The sequence below is a fragment of the Phasianus colchicus genome, chromosome 1, assembly GCF_987193195.1.
Source record: "Phasianus colchicus chromosome 1, bPhaCol1.hap1.1, whole genome shotgun sequence".
Lineage (NCBI taxonomy): Eukaryota > Metazoa > Chordata > Aves > Galliformes > Phasianidae > Phasianus > Phasianus colchicus.
In genome coordinates, this window is record NC_143436.1 from 72,969,501 (window position 1) to 72,986,616 (window position 17,116).

The window sequence follows — 17,116 nt, forward strand, 5'->3', positions numbered from 1 at the left end:
ATACCAGAAAAGCAGCCACTGATGTTTTTAGGGCTAGTACTACTGTCCCTCTTGACTAAGGAGAGTGTGTATTGCCTATACCTTTTGTGTGTGTGTGTTTGTTTGTTTTAAACTTTATAGACAGTGATGTTGTAGGAATCTGTGTTTTGGTATATTCCCATTCCCTTTTACTGCCATTTTAGAACTGGCTGTGAGATTGCTGAAGTTGGTACTGCAGACTTTCAGCAGAATGTGCTTTGCTTTTGTCCTGTCTTGCACTAAAGGCAAAATCAAGATCTCCTCAGTGACAGCTTGCAATATAAATGCTGAAACACAAATTCACAAAGGGGGAATAAGGAAGGTTTAAGAGGTCGAATTTATAAGATTGTATATCTGTGAACATGTGAGCCTCAAATGGTGTTTGCACAAGAACTGCAAGGGTCCTGAGAAGCAAATCTGCAGCCACTTCCAAGGTCTTCTTGTGTAGGTGCTGAGAAGTAAGATGGCTTGGGATGGGAAGTGAGAAAGGAGAGGTAGCAGCAGCCATCTGGCTGGGAGAGACAAAGTGGAAGGTCACCAGTCCAGATAATAAATATATATGCATAAATATGCATACATCAAGTTATTTAATGGCTTGTTGTCTTTGTTGCTAAGTTGCTTTTGCTTTTGCTGCTTTGTTTTGGACCTGAAACTGTATATAAAGGAAAGCTTCTGTTCCTTTTCTATCATTTGATCTGCTGAGTCCCTTAAGATGTGGGGACATCTGGTGACTACTTATGACCATTGCATGCTTAATTGTGTTAACTAACGTGAAGAGATTTTGCATCCTCAAATACACTATTGCTTGAAAAACAGGACTGTGATCTGAGCTGAGTCTTTAGAGATCCCAGGTATGCCACGGGCTTGATGGAGAACCTGTTATGTTTTGGATGGGATCTTCTCTGTTCTTCACATGCAAGACCACGTTCCTGGGATGGATAAAGAGGGATACTAGAGTTCTCTTAGGATTTGATCCTAAAGCTTGCATCTCATGAGCTATCGACTTGGAGAGCTTAAAGCATGAACTGATAGCTCTTTTGGGATTGGTTATAATTTTCAGTTTGCCTTTGGCTAAGCAAAGCTAAGGGATTTTCTTCTCAGGTCTCAAAAGATGCCTAATGGTTAAGTTAATCAATCGGGAAAGCACGTTATCAACAAGAAACTGCATTTTTGCAGGAGACAAAACACTGAAAAGCCAAAGCACATTCTCTCCTAGCCATTTTGAATTGATCTTGTTGTGACCAGTGAAACTGAAGGTCTTCTACAACTGTGTACCCAAATGTACAGTAAAATGACAACATCATGTCCATTGCATCTTTTATATTGGATTTACTTTGATTTCTTTGAAAAAATCCACAAACTGGAGTTTTATCAGCTATGATGCCATGGGATTCTTCTTATTTATATTTGTCTGCTCCAAACTTCAGTGATAATTATGGAGCATGTGTAATAAGCAGTGTTTGAGAGGTTAGAGTTTGAGCATTTGTTGATTCTGGTGTGAGAACCTGTCAGTTATTCAGTAAGCTAGGTATTACTTTATTGAATTGGTAGTATAGCTCTTAGAATGGTGGGTGAGTCAAAGACTGGAGTGTAATTTTTCTTTTATATGCTGGGGAGTATCTTCATATCTTCTTCAGTGCTATATTCATGTAGACAGAAAGGGGTGAGTGCTACCAGATGTGGTTAGGAAAGCATTCCAGTGGATGCCTGTTGTATTGCTGTTCACAAAAGTCAAATACCAATCCTACTCAAACAGAGGAAAACATTTGCTTAGAAAGTACACCTGGGAGTTAGATGCCTAACTGTTTTTCCATATTAAGTGCTGTATATTTGGGATACAGAAGGGTTGAGTGTGTAGACTTCTAGTAGAAATACTAGCAGAGAACTTCACTATTTGAGAGTTTGTTTATTTTTGAGTGGTGAGGAAAATATAGAATCTAAATTCTTGAGAGCAACAGAGAGACACCACTGAGAGTTCTCTCCTTTGAGTCGTTCATTCCCTGTAGGAACTACTTTGTTATACAGAATGAAATATGATAGCTGTTTCTTTCCTTTATGCTGCTTCCTGGAGGTATGTATACATAAATGAAGCTGCTTCTGTTTAGTGTCCCTGATTCTTGCAGCCTGTTTATAGCACAAAGTCATAGCCAGCTGAGTGTAAAAGTCCTCATCTGTGAATTCCAGAGAAGTCGATATTTTGCACATGGAATACTCAGTGATTTTTTTTTTTAACCTATGCAAATTTTCTTGGTGTAATAAGTTGAGTGCATTAATGATTTATCGTTGTAAACTTCCCCAAGCTCTGGAGAAGGGTGTTTAGTTTTTTTGTGTGTTGTGGAAGCAAAACTCTTACTGCATCATCGTCTCTCTCAAAGTTCAGGAAAGACTGAGATCTGTCTTTCTGATAGCAGTGTGGTGTTATGTTAAACAAAAAAGACAGAGACATATAAAGGATGTGTTGATGCATGTTAGCAACATAAGAGTAAATGTTCAAGAGCTAGTCATCCAAATACAAATGTAATTCCTATCTTGTGCAATGGTCAGCAAGACCTTTATGCAAACAGGAGGTGGTGGATGAGACTGGAGTTTGTTGTCTGAGGACTCAGTGCAGCTGTCCTGTAAGTGACATACTCTAGACATCCTAGCACAAAGTAAATCTAATGAGTTTGGTGGGGTTTTTGTTGTTGTTGTTGGGTGGTTTTTTTTGTTTGTTTGTTTTGTAAAGAAAACAACATAATTGATGCCCACTTGTGGCATTCCTCTTTCAGGAAAAATAATTCAGCTTTCATTGGCATTGGGTCAACTGAAAGGCGTAAGGCTCCCAGGTTTGTAGTAGAAGAAAAGTTATGTTTCTTCATAGCTAGTTGACAAGAATTGTCACAGAGATGTTCTAAATTACGGTGGTTAGGTTGTTGATATACTTTGGAAACTTGAGGTACAAGAGAATGTCTTTAAAGGCTTGTCTGTATGATGGATCTTGAAATAAATTAAGTCTGTATTTGTTCTTTGTAGGGAAACTTACTTGAAAAGAAATTTGTTCTTACTTATGGGTAGCATCCTGTGCTGGTAAAGGGTCTTCTATGTATGAAGAAGTGAGCAGAGAGGTTAGTTTCTCACTACAGAGATGTGGTACAAGCATCAGAATCTTTCCTATATTGCTGTGTCCCTACCTTGTCCTCTAGGATCTCATGATTAGCTAGCTCTCCAGTCAAATGTAATGATTCTTCTGATTACCTTGGTTGTACTGTGAGCATTTGTGACTTACTGCCTCTGACAAAAGCTGCCACAAAGGCATTGATTTTCTGCTTCTGCTTGCATAGCTCAGTTGTTAATTTTGAGTCACACATGTATTTTGTCACTTCCAATGACAAAATGCCAGCAGAACAGCTAATGGTACTGGGATTGTGTCTAATAAGTTGTTTGTAGAATTGTTAGTTTTTAAAGGGAATGTCAGAGCAAAAGTGTCTGTACTTTATTGAGAGAGATTTCTGAAAAATCTGAAAACAAAACTTCTGGCAACCAGTTGCCTGTGTGATACTGGCAGTCCTTTTGCATTGCCATTTTTCTTGCTCTTCTCCTCCTCATTCAAAGGAAGCTGTTGCCAATGTGTCCTGGTAGCTTCATTTAGAAGCATAAGTGATACTGAGTAATTCTGAATGCCATACATACAGTTAATTTGCTGAGTAATTCTTGCAGGTATTTGAAGATAGTTTAGTGGCCCTGTCTTGTATTCTGTATTGCCTATTGAGGGAATCGTAACTAAAAAGCATGAAACCTAGCATAATGATCCAATATAGGTATTGAAGCTATTCCTCATCCCTGCTTATCCTTTAGTGTTTGTAGGTATATTTCCTCTGATATCTCTACCTGCAGAAGTGTTTACTGGACCACTGTGCTACTTACAGCTCCATTCACTCTTATTCTTTCAGTTGTTAATATCATGAAGTACTCTGTGTTCACTAGATAGGAACAACTGTTGTAAGCATCTGGTGTTTGAACGTATAGAAAACAAAATTTTGTCTGGGATGTGTCATTCACATAGAGACTGAAGTAACTTGTTGGTCAGAGACTTGATGGGACTTTAAAGTGCTTGCTGAATTCCTGGATGAAGCTGACACACAGATAGAAAGCTGTAGCACCTTTGCAGTCTACTATGGCAGTGATGTAGATGCACAGAAGATGACCATGGATACTGAAGTTTTTTTTAATAAGGAATGTCTGCTGTGTTGGAGGAAAGAATGAATGGTAATTATGTATTTGAAATGGCATTTCAATGAGGAATCTCTTTATAAATCTGACAGATTTCACTGTTGCTATCATCAGTGATCCCTTCAGCTGTGAAGAAGCCCTACTTCCCTGGTGCTGAAAATCTGAAATAAGACATTGAAAGAAGATCAGCAAGAGGTGCCAAAGATCACTTTGCTGTGAAGTCCTGCCATTAGGAATCATTGAAACTGTTGATAGAATGCAGGCAGGTGGTTGGTGTTTTTTTTTGTTGTTTGTTTGTTTAAAGAAAAAAAGGTGTGAAATGCTCCTGGATGCCCCCTGCATCCAATGAACTCCCACCTCCCCACTCAAAAATCCCCAGGCAAACAAACAAAAAAAACAATCAGTTGAACCTGCTTTGCAGTGTTTGAGCCCAGAATTACCATTCTAGAGTCATGTAGCTGACCACTTCACAGCAGGTGCCTCCCCAGCTTGGTCAGGGAGCTGTGTGCTGCCTGGTGGGTGCGTGGCTGGGCACATCCACCAAACATGTAGTGTTGTTCAGTCCTCCTTTACTCACAGTACTAGTCTGTAGTTATTTGTACTGTATATACACACTATATATAGCATATATAAACTATACATACCAAGTGTGTAGATACAAAACATGTTCTTGGCCCCCTTTTGATGTTCCACTGCCTGATTAGTGTCTGTTCTTGTAGTGCTTGGCATCTTGCTGCTTGTCAGGCAACAGTGTCACAGTGGACTGCTTTTCAAAGATTTTTTGTTTGTTTGTTCTTAATGTTTGTAAATACTTGCTGCATCACTGTCTGAATCCAGATTATTTGATTTTTAGGCCAGTCTGTTTTCTAAGAAAGGACAGAATTAACCAACTGGCACAGTATAAATTGTTACACCCTGGTTCTTGTTTTTTTTTTTTTTTAAATTTGTTATGGGTGCTGACTCAGTTAAACAAGCATCAAGAGAAAGCATGAGTGGATACTTCTATATACACTCTCCAATTGTAATAAACTGCATTTTCTATAATGTACTGTCATTCAAGAGTTGTCTTCTTCATTTCTGTGTGAACACTGATGTTCAAATAAAAAGTGGATTCCAAAAAGTCAAATGCAGATTATAACCTCCTTTCTGATTAAAGGTTTGATAGTTTAAAACTATACAAAGATAAGAAGATTATTGAGGTAGAAGTAGGGAAAAACTTAAGTCTGGTCAAGCCATAAATCATGTTATCAAAGCACTACCGAGAGCTTCTCATCACTGTGTTCTCCCTGCATGATTATGTAAAACGAGATCAGCAAGCAAATAATAGAGTACAGGTCAGCAGGCTCATTGTCACAAAACCTTGAAGTTTAGGAACAAATTTGATCTGCCTCTATTCCTCTCTTAGGGAAGCTTAACAGGGAAGGAAAATGCCATGAATTTCATGGTTCATTTGGCTTGAACAGTGAGGTCTGACATACTGAATTTTGTAATATTCCCTCTATTTTCTCTATGAACCTAGTTGTAGTATACTTCAGTACACTGTGAGCACTCTTTCACACACAAACCAGGAGTTACGCTGTTACGTATTGAATTCTGAGTAGCAGATAGTATTCTGAAATGCAATTCATCTGCTGATGCTGCTGCTTTTTAATTTGTAGTAGTAAAGAGAAATTTCTAGTGTTTCTGTTATGTAGCAAGTGGAATTCATGCATGTTATAGTGGCATGTTTTGTTTGGAAGCCTATGTCATCCTGAGGTGGCTGTCAGAGAAGAAACTGCAGTAAGGAAGGACAAGAAGCTGGAACAGATGTTTGCACTGTGAAGCAATTGTTTGTGTTGGTTAAGTGACATAAGCTAGAAGGCATTTGTAGCTCAGGTAAGGGATTGAGAGCAGAGTGCCTACTACCTTGCTCGCTCCTGCTCCCCCTTTAATTTCCCAGCCTCTCACTACCCTCTGCCCTCGTCTTTCCCTTGGTCCTGCATGATGAGCTGCAGGCTTCCCAATAGATGGTGGTGTGAGAGGTGCTGTTGAGAAGCTGCTTGGCTCTGGTCAAACCAGGGGCATCTTTGGCATCCGTTGTAGCCTGGGTGGTTTTGTGGTAGAAAGCCTACCTTCCTGATATTTTAAGATGCTTAAGATTGCACTGGGGTGGTGTGAGCACCTTTTATATACTGATGTATGTCTTGGATGCTTGTGGATTGTTTTTGTTCCGGCTTTTCTTTTGTGTGTGCAAGTAGTTGAGTTTCCTAGATACCTTTGTTGTGCAAGCCTACCTCTCTTGTGTTCCAGAATGTTTACTGACTGCAATTCTATCACGTAGTTTCCATGGAGCCATGTGAATGCCCTGGCTGGCTTTGATGTGCTTGTGAATTGTAAAATGTCAGTGAGGCAGTAGTGCCTGCCTGATTGACTGTTGTATTGGACATCCACTTTAAGCTGATCTGTGGCTTTTCACTTGATAAATTATTGAAGGGCAGAAGTTAGCTTGCACATATTGGCAACAAGTCCTTCTTGGGAGGTTAGGAGCAAATATTTAAACAGCAGACAGAATACCTTTCTGTTTTTTTTTTTTTTTCTTTAGCTAAAATGTAGAGAAATTACACTCATTGAACACTTCAGAAGTATGTTGTAATGCAGTTACACTTTCGCTACCAGAAAATTGGAACTTTCTATTACAGGCTGCAGTTCTGTGCTTGATAAAGTGGAAATATTGTGTAGAAGCCACTTGCATAGTTTGTGTGGACTCTGGAGCAGAGTGTAGACTGGTGTTATAGCGAAGGACCTGAGCACCTCAGTCAATCAAACAGTTTTTTCACCATGTTACATTAACCTGTTAATGATGTGCACACCTAAAAGTGAAGTGCCGTGGTGATTAGTGGGTGGGGTGCTGCCTTAAGAGTGTCCCTGCTGACCTGCTACTGGCAAGACAAGGGACAGTGTCCCTGGCTACTACTATGTAAAAGAAAAACCTGTGCATTCTTCGTGTTCAAGGAGTAATGAGGCTCAGCAGCAAACCTGAAACTCAGTGCTGCATGTTCACTTCTTTTTCTGACTCACTGCTTTTTTTTTTATTTATTGCAATTAATATGGATGAGAAAAGACTGCAGTTGGGGCAGCTGCCACTAGGTGCCACTGCAATACATAAATATAGGTAGATTTATTTGAAAACAGCTGGAAGCTGTGTTGAAATAGCCTGTTGAAAACTACCTTTTTGCTTATTTTTGGACTTTCATTTTTGTTCTAGTTACCTTCACTGGGGCAAATGACCTGGGATTTGGTAGCCTTGCTGGCAAACTGGATTTGGTACCAACTGGAAATACAAGCTGAGCCACGTATAACTGAGAGATGACTGTAGACTGCAACGATACTGGATCTGTAAGGAGAGAGGCTGCAGAGGTCTAGTTCTTTAACTGAAAGCATTTCAGAAATCTTTATGATCTTCAAAAGTAAAAATCTTGGTGAAACCTATTTTCTGTTCATACTAGATGTTTGTGAAGTGTTTATGGTAAGAAAAAGTATAAATCGGTGGTAGTCCAGGTGGAAGCACTTCAGGTTCAGATCCTGTTCATGGCTGTTGATCCTAAGTACAACTTCTGTAACGTGAAGTTTAATAGTATTTTCTTTGCAAGTCTGATCTGGTCACAGGTGAGCTAAAGATTGAAATTGTTGTGTAGTAAGTCTTTCTCTAGAGGCCCATTGTTCTGGGAAATATGTTTTTCCAGCACAGGGAATGGAACTGGAGAAGCAGTGTGGATAGAAAATGATTGTAACAAGCTCTTCTTTCCTCAGCCCATGAATGTTCAGCTCAATCAAACCTTTCTCCAGTTCCTCACTGGCCTTACAAATCATTGCTGCTGTCAGAGAATTCAACACGGTATGAACTGAGACCCTCTGGTGGTTGGGTAAGGAGGGACAGGAGAAATGTGTGTGAGAGAGAGGAGGAAAAAAAAGGGTATGAAATTGTGACTTTTAAGTGATGGTCTAAAACTCCATTTTTGGTGTTGGGTTTTTTTAATCCCACCTTTCTTGAGTTAGTCTCACTAAAGTGAACGTGTGTTTGGGGTGGATGTTTGCATTGATCAGATGTGTGCTCAGCTTACAATCCAGTGCTTTGCTGATATCCCAAGTAATTTCTGTGGGGAGGGTGAGCAGAAGGGGAATTTCTTAAACCTTCATCTCTGTTGCCTTGGAAAAGTCACTAAGATATTTTCTCTCGAGTCTATTATGCCAGTAGGAGTCTTTTGACTTTGCAAAGGATTGACTGCATTCTCTATTCATCAGTGTACTGTGTACCAAAACATGTGGACTTCTACTGGAGAATAACGTCCTTCTTTTATGTTCAGTATGAGTCTTTTGGTACTAAAGGAGGTGTTGCAATTTATCAGAAATTTAAAGTTGTAACCTAATTTGCATGTAATCAGTTCTTAAAATGTTAATATAGGCAACTTTAAATAGTTGTCTAAACGTGTTTTTAGTGAGCCACCATGCAAAATTGCTTGTGTGTGCATGCTCTGATCTCAGTGTTTAGAGTGAGATTGGTGGCAACGCAGGCCTCTTTAGCACTCAGACTTTGGTATAGTTCTACTGGAATTTGATCTTCCTCTCTTAAATTTTTTTGCTTCTCTAATCATTCTAAACATACGTTGTTTCCCATCCCTTTTAGTTGGCATGTTTCAAGTTGGGATGGAAGCAGAGTACAGAGGTAGACCTTTCTCCTGGAGAGTCCCTTTCTTTTTCAGATGTTATCTGGCCTGGACAAGTGATCATCTCTTCATATTATGCTTCTATTTGTTATGGTGGATCTTTCTTTTTTTTGTTCTGTGTGCTTGGACGAACTTTCAAGGACAGGACATTATTGCAACTGGCCCTGGCCTATGCAGATGTACGTGCTCTGTACCTAGCACATCACTGGAATCTGACCCAGAGACCCTTACATGGCAGGTATAACTCTCAGTTGTGGTGGCATAAGTGGGATGTTTCTAGTGAGCTCCCTGGAAAGTGTGATCACTGCATTATAATGATAGTGGCTAAGAGATTTTTTTGGGGAAAAAAAAAAAAGTACCTTTTGTTTGGCTGTGTTATTGTATAAACCCTTTGCTTTTAGTTTTTCTGGGTGAGCCCGAAGAAGCAATGTGATGAACTCCGAGAAGTAGGAGGTAGGTGCTGCAACCCAGTGATGTTTTACTAAGCAATTTGATTTCAAAATTGTGAAACATTTATTTCAATTGTTAGTAAATAATTTCTTTTGATATGATACCAGTCACAAATAAAATGACCAGGAAGGAATTAGAGACATTTTTGATGCTGGCTGATCAACCCCAACAGGAAGGCGTTGGGATGTTTGGCTGGCTGGGGAGGAGGATAGATAAAAGATTGGTCAGATGTCAGATTTTTTTTTTTAAATTAATTTTTATCTTTGTAGTAACAGTGTCACTGGACTTCTGTCAGCTAAACGAAGCCTGAATTTAAAGGGAAAGCTGGATGGCAGAAGAGGGGATTCTGATTTTCACGGAATCATAGAATGTCCTGGATTGGAAGGGACCTCAAGGATCATGAATCTCCAACCCCCTTGCCACATGCAGAGCCAACAACTTCCCCATTTAATACTAGACTAGGCTGCCCGGGGCCCCATCCAATCTGGCCTTGAACACCTCCAGGGGCAGGGCATCCACAACCTCTGGGCAGCCTGTTCCAACACCTTACCACTCTCATAGTAAAGAACTTTTCCTTTTACTCATGAGGCTTCTTGAGGCTTCTTGATTTCATCTGAGTAAACCAAAGTTTATCTTTTAACAGGAAGTGGAAGAGATGGTGGGGACGGAACTTTTTAAAAATAAGCCTTGTTGCTCTCCCTTGTGCAAGATTAGATCTTATTCTTCTGTGACATAAAAATACCAAAAAGCAGATCATTGGAACGATAGCAGACAGTTGTGTTAATACACTTTATACATTTGTATGAACTGGGTGACTTAGAGTACCTGCCCTAGTCAGCCTAGCAGGTAACATAGGATGCTGCAGGACCATTTCAAAGGTGAAGGAAATTCAACTGTATCTTGGAGTGCTATCGAACTTGTGGTGTATTGCCTAAACCTGGCTACATGGAAGTTGCAAGAAGTATGAATGCACTGTCTTTGTTCAGTCTGCATTTTCTTTGATATGTTACTGGTAAAACAAAGGGAGTAGCAAATGCAGTGAGTGTATGCTAAGAGTAAGGCAGTTGGCATTTACTTTTTTATTTCTTACTAAAGACAACAGAAGATAAAAGTTAGATTTTAGTTCACATGTTAAGTTGGTCTCAAGCTACAGTCATTTCAGCAAGTCCAGATAGCTGTTTTGAGGAGTGGAATTTTTTCACAATCTAATTAAACTGACTGCTAACCTGGCCCACAAATTGTGGGCAGATGTTATAACATGATTATAGCTTCTTATTTGATGACTAGTAAAAAAGAAGAATGAAACATCATATGAATGTTAATCCTTCATTGCTGCCAGTGAAGCAGTAGTGTGTGTATATTGTTTATTTAAATGTATATACTGCCTATAGTGCTGTCCTATGTTAGGAGATGACTATGCATGCTTCAGTCCGTTCTTGCTTTGTTGTCAATTGAAATGTCTTTAATGCCTGGATATTGGAGTATCTGCTGTTTTGTTTTTTTTTTTTTCTTCTAGAACTTCTGACTTAAAAGAGGTTGGTAAGGACCTTGATAGAAATATTATATTTGCCTGGTTGTAATTTTTACAAAAGTAGTAAATATGGCATGTGATCAGTACTGAAACAGATGTCATAACATGATGTTTAATGAAGACTAGCATGTTATAAGCCAACATATCAGATATCAGAGCAAAAAAATAATGAACAGATGTAATGGAAAAGAGGCAGATTATTCTGCCGTAAAACAGAGGTTGACAGAAGCTAGTAGTTGCAAGAATGGATTTTTGACTTGTTTCAGAAAATGTGGAAAACCTGTTTTACATGGTTCTTCTGTTTCAAACATAATGTTATACCTGACTTTTTGCAGTGACAGAGAGAGACGTAACATTTAGTCAGTCTGGAGGGCAGAGGTTGCCCTTGAGTTTCTCTAAATCAGCTTTCAGATTCTCCAGTATTTTTCTTTTGGAAAGATAGGTTTTCTCATCTTAAGAAACTCTGACCAGAAAGTGTAAAAGCCATTTAAACAAACAAAAACAACAGCCTTTCCCACACTCCCTGTTCCTCACCCCTGGTCGGTTAAAAAATGTTTTCAAGTATGTTTCTCCAAAAAGGCTGAAAAATGTATGATTGAAAATACATGACAGGTTAGAAAAAAAGTGGGCTCTGAAGTTCTAGACTTAATAACTTGTGTACACAAATTATTTCATCTAATAATCTCTAGTTCCTCAACTGCTGATTGAGCTGTAGTGGTATTTTAGACTTTCCGTTCTTCGATTTAAAAGCTAAATGACTTAATTGGTGTCTGACTCCAGTTGCTTTTGTTACTGGTGTTAACACCTTTATTTGGGTGATGAATGTGAAGAATCAAACTAGTCATTAGTGCAATGCAATGGGGCAACCATAAGAGATTTATTTTTTTCTTATCATAGCCTTTACCTGTGCTGAAAAAATCGTGGTGCTATGTCTACCTTAGTGCCACTTCTGCATGCATCTACGATCTACGAAGCTGCACTGGAGTTCTGGTTGCATCCACCAATTAAAATAGTTTTCCTGTTCAGTGAATCAGCAAGGGTGAATTAGATACAGAGGCCAAGTACCTTAGTAGTTGGGCTTCTGTGATCAGCTTGGTCTCTGAATAAAGAGGCAGAACTGGTTAAGTGAGTTGGCTAAAAATGAGCTGTGTTTGTGTGTGTGTGCCATTATGGTCAATGTGCAACAGGGGAGGATAAGGTGATAAGGTTAGTATGCACAAGACAAAAGAGGAAGGAGGAATTGTTAAATATTGACAAATAAGATATGCTTTTAAAATGAGGCTGTTTGTTTTCCAACCTGTAATCAATTAATATTTAACCAGTACTCATAGGTAACTCATCTCTGTTATCTGTTCTGTGAAAATGTAGTTTTAAGATAAAGGAAAAATAGGGTGATTGGTGTAAGCAAGGAATGGCATAACTACTTCAGATAGGAACTGTCCTGAGTTTGCTGTAGAATTTGAGGTGAGCTTTTGGGTCAATACTCACCATCTTTTTTCCAGTTCTGTTCTACCTCATTATGATTTCCAGAGCAGTGTAGCTGAGGTTGTTGCACTCCTCTGTGCTGCCTAGTGCTGAACCCTGTCTTGCACCTCCACTGGTGGAAAGAATTCAAGCATCCTGTGACTCTCAAAGTATGTCAGGTCCCCTAGGCTCTCATCTCTGATTGCTGAGAGGTGAGTGCATCACCCTGGGAATGCTGGAGCAGTAGGGTGCCCACCAGCAGTTGTGGGTGTTGCTGCCACAACAGGAGTGGAAAGCCCACTATCTCAATGTGTTTGTGTACAAATATTTGATATTCTGCTCTGACTCACTCTTGGGTTTAGTTTCTGAAAGCAGGTGTGAAGAGAACAGGTTAAAGCTAATGGTTTGGGACTTAATTCCTTTAAGCAACAGAACTGATCGCTCACTTCTCTGGAAAGCAGTCAGCAGAGGGAACTGCAGTTTAAAAAATAAATAAATGCTGACCCTGTTCACAAACCTTTTGCTTAGAAAGTGGATGCTACCTGCTTTGATGTTTTTGATTATTTTTTCTTTTTTTCTTTCCCTTTCCCCTTAAATTTAAGGGGCTGAACAGGAAAATATAATGTCAATCACTTTATCCACTTTCTCTTTTCACTGTACTGAAGTTTTTTCAGACTATGCTATACAAAATATACTGTACTAAACTACCTCTTTTAGGCTGATTTTCCTACCTTATCAAAATAAGATAAAGTGAAATCAAGAAGTGTGTATTCCTACATTATTCAAGCCTAAGAAAATAGAGTGGAATAAATATGCAGTGGAAGAACACAAGTAATTCCCTCCTCTTGAGCCCTTCCTTAATATCTAGTTTATAACCATTTCTTAAATGAAATCTATATGGTATGTGGGTTCCTGCCTTTTTGGCTGAAGTCTCCCATTGTGCATATAAATGTTTTTTTCCCATTGTGCATATAAACTGTTTTTTTTCCTTCTCTGACACACCATGACAGTTACTTCCTCAAAGTTTTTTTTTGTTGTTGTTGTTCACAAAATGGAGGCAGAAATACATCCTTATATGAAATAGAAGGGATAAAGAAAAAAGATTTTTCTAGTATGTGAATCCTCAGAAGTGGTGGGGTTGCTCAGATGTGAGCTAATTCAATGTGTATATTCATCCATTTGCTTTGACCTCTTCCATTCAACAGTAATATTTATGTTTAGTGTCTTTTTCCCTGCCCTCCACCCTCACCAGCTTTCTTCAAGCTTCTCATTAAGGTGATAGCTTCTGGAAACTGACTGTGACACAGCCACTTTCCAGCCCCACTGATACTGTTTACTACAAACCCCTGAGAAGAAGGTAGGTTAGGATAGGAAAGGATTTGTACCAAGGTCCTAGCTATAATATGTCTTAACATACTGATGTCAGCTAGTCTCTAAGTATATCTCCACTCTGTATGTAATAGCAAAAGAAGTTAATGTCTCCACTTACTGCATGTGTTGTCGGTTCAAAACAGGGTCAATGTAGCTAACGGGAGGAGCAGGAATTCTGCTGGTGGGAGTTTAAGTGGTACTTCATTAGATATTGGTATTTTGCTGAGAGCTATTGATATCCTGCTTCTTACATTCTCAACTGTGGGGTTTTTTTCTCCTGAAATGAAGCCAGAATGCGCTCATCTGCACAAAGCTGCGTGTAAATGCTTTTTCCTCTCTTGAATCTCAGTTATTTGGAATCCACTGTACCTAATTTTTATCCATTTCTTTTTTGTTTTACATATTAAACTGGTTCAAGTAGATGTCTATCATGAAGCATGAGAATAAAAACAATGTTATGTTTGAAAATTTTCATTCACAGGAAATGTAATAAATGACCTTAAAAAAAAAAAGTGTCTTATCTCATATTTATACTAAACTTCAATTCTTGTTTATTTTTTCTTCCAAAAGAAATAAATTTTCTCAGAACCTGCAAGGATCAGAGAGCTGAAAGACTCTTGTTTTCTTTCTCCATTCAATTTTTTTTATTACAAAGACACTTCAGAACTCTGCCTGCCTCCAGAGTTTTATCCTTAAAAATAATACTTTTTACTAAGGTGCATAGTGGCTGAAGAGCAGCTGCTCCGCAGCTGAATCTTTCCTGTAGACCAACAGAAACATAAAGCAGGGGCTGCTCTCTTGTGGTGCTAGCACAGGTATAGCTGTTGTGAAATGGACTAGGGAATGGAGATAAACTTTTTTAGATGTGCTAGTTTATTCAGGCCAGTACAAAGAAGTCAAATAGCTGGTTTCGTTCATCAAGTAGTAATGGATCATCAGCACTTCTGCATGTTAGAAAGCAGACAATAGTCAATATCAACATGTTTTTTTCTGCCTTATCCTTAACTATGTATCCCTATGAAGCACGAAACAGAAACATTTAAAAGTGCCTCAAGTCACGCTACAGTAGCTGTTGATTCAGAGTTGAGGTGGGGAAAATGATATTAGTATTTTCATCCCCTGCAGCTCTCTGTGTGCTGTAGGAGCAGATGTGAAGCCTTGGAAGGGGCTGTGGGCTGCTGCGCATCACATCACTGGCATGGCTAGTGGGACAGCTCTGCACAAGGCCTTGCTGACCAGCCTTGCACTTCTAAGAGTGGGCACTACTGTGTCTCTGCTATCTGTCTTTCCTTCCTCACCTTGTTCCTGCTACTGACCTGGCAGCTCATATTGCTAACACAGCAGGGAATGTTAGAATCACAGAATCATTTAGGTTGGAAAAGACCCTCAGGATCAAGTCTAGCTGTAGTCTTATGACTATGTAAGGCTTCATGTTTAAATGAGAGTAGACAGACTTGCTTTTGTGCTGGGGATATGGATTGGTTCAGAGATGGGTCCCATGAGTACCAATGGAGATGTGACCAAAGCAAAGAAGGTGGAATGGGGAAGAAGGATGCTTTTTGTGGCAGTAGGCTGTTAGAATTGCTCAGCTGGCAGCTTTTGCTGTCACATAAAAATAAACTTAGTGAGTGTACACTGAAGCATGTAAATGGTATTCCTGTGATCTCTTTTTGTTGAATGTTAAAAATGTGGTTACAGGGTTAGCTTTTCATTCTCCTGCTTCAAATGCAAGAAAACAGTCATCACTTAGCTGTTTCCTGATGCCTTTGAAGGGAAGCTCTTTCTGCACAGAGGGTGTCTGCTATGTACATCGATCCAGGGCGCATCTGAGATGCTGGTTAGCTCTTATATAGAGCAGATGCCTGGAATACAGTTCAGAAGTGTTCTAGATACCTTGGGATCAGACTGATGCCGTAGTTGTGTTTTTTTGGCTACGCTTAGCAAACTTGCACCTCGTATAAGATTTGGAAAAGTAAAATAAGGAAATATACTGTTCTTTCTGCTTAAGTGAACATTTCATTCCTATCACAGTAATGTTTGTTGCTTTGAGATTGGATAACTCTGTTGTATTAAAGGGAGGCAATCCCTGAAGAACTGCAGGTTTAAAGGATGTTTGCTCTGAAAGCTTGCAGAAGGCAGGATTTCTCTGGCCTGTGCTAGCAAAGTGCTTGGCTCAGCCCCTACCTGTGGGATTAGTGCCACTGGGGATTATTGTCTATTATTTGCAGATTGATTGCAAGATCTTTGTACCTTGCTTGACTATCATGATGAGTGGGTGAACATGAAAACAATGCTGTACACAACTGGAAAACTGAATACAGAGGCTGATGGAGGAATGTTGGTATCTTCTCTAAGGCACAGTGAGACAAGCTGGCTCCTTGGGGTCACCTTATGCAATGTAGCCTGAGCTGATGTAATAGCTCACTCCTGTCCAGCGAAGGAGAATACACCCCTCATGTTTTTCCTCTGCATGCTGTTCTCCTTGTGCTTATCCTCATAGTCTGAATCTGATCAGATTGTGCATAAAGCCCATTTGCTATGATGCCCTGGCAGAAAGCTCTTTTTGTGCCACGTGAATTTTCCAATGCTAATAAGCTCAGTCAACTTACTGCTCTGTCAGACGAGCGTCAGGGTTGGTACAATAGAGTCAGAGGCAGCACCTTCTGATCCTGATAATGATGGACCATTAGGGATGAGCTGTCATCATGCCAAGCCAAGGCTTTATTTCTGCAGCACTTCGGCCATTTGCTGCGTGCTGACCCAGTCCTTCCCACCTTGCTCATGTCTGCCTCTGGAGCTTGCTGCATGATACACTGAGAAACATCAGCATCCAAGTTGCCATCAAACTCCTGTTCCCGTGTATGATACAAGCTTTATTTCTTTAACTCCTGCTGAGACTCTGATTTTTGCAGAGGGACTTAACTCCCTGCTGGCATTAGCCCAGTGTGTATATACTGATTGATACATGTGCATCACACTTTGTCTCTTCTGAGTCCTGCTCAGAACTCCAGGGCAACTCCATCTCTTTGGGTGGAATCATGCCTTCTATGCCTGACTGCAGGATTTGCTAGGTAAAAATGCTCTAATATTTACATTGACAGTATAAATAGCAAAAGTACTATTAGACATATATATTGATCATATCAGCTGAACTGTTTGATTTTCCACTCCAGCAAACTACAATAAGAAATTTGGATCCAATGCTAAGTCTCTAGTGCAATTAAATTAGATTATTATTATTTTTTTTTGTAAGGACTGCAATAGTTTTGGATATCAAACTCGTATTCTTTTTATTTTTTTTAATTCATTGGGTAGCCTAATTGTTCTTGGTTGGTTTTTGTTTTTTTTAATTCCTTGTCCTCTCAAGTGG

The 17,116-nt window shown here is 39.5% G+C and overlaps 1 protein-coding gene across 3 annotated transcripts in view; it reads left to right on the forward strand.

Annotated features, from left to right (window-relative positions):
• Positions 1-17,116, forward strand: part of BORCS5 (BLOC-1 related complex subunit 5) — a 60,899-nt gene that overhangs the window by 2,602 nt on the left and 41,181 nt on the right. The window lies entirely within an intron of this gene.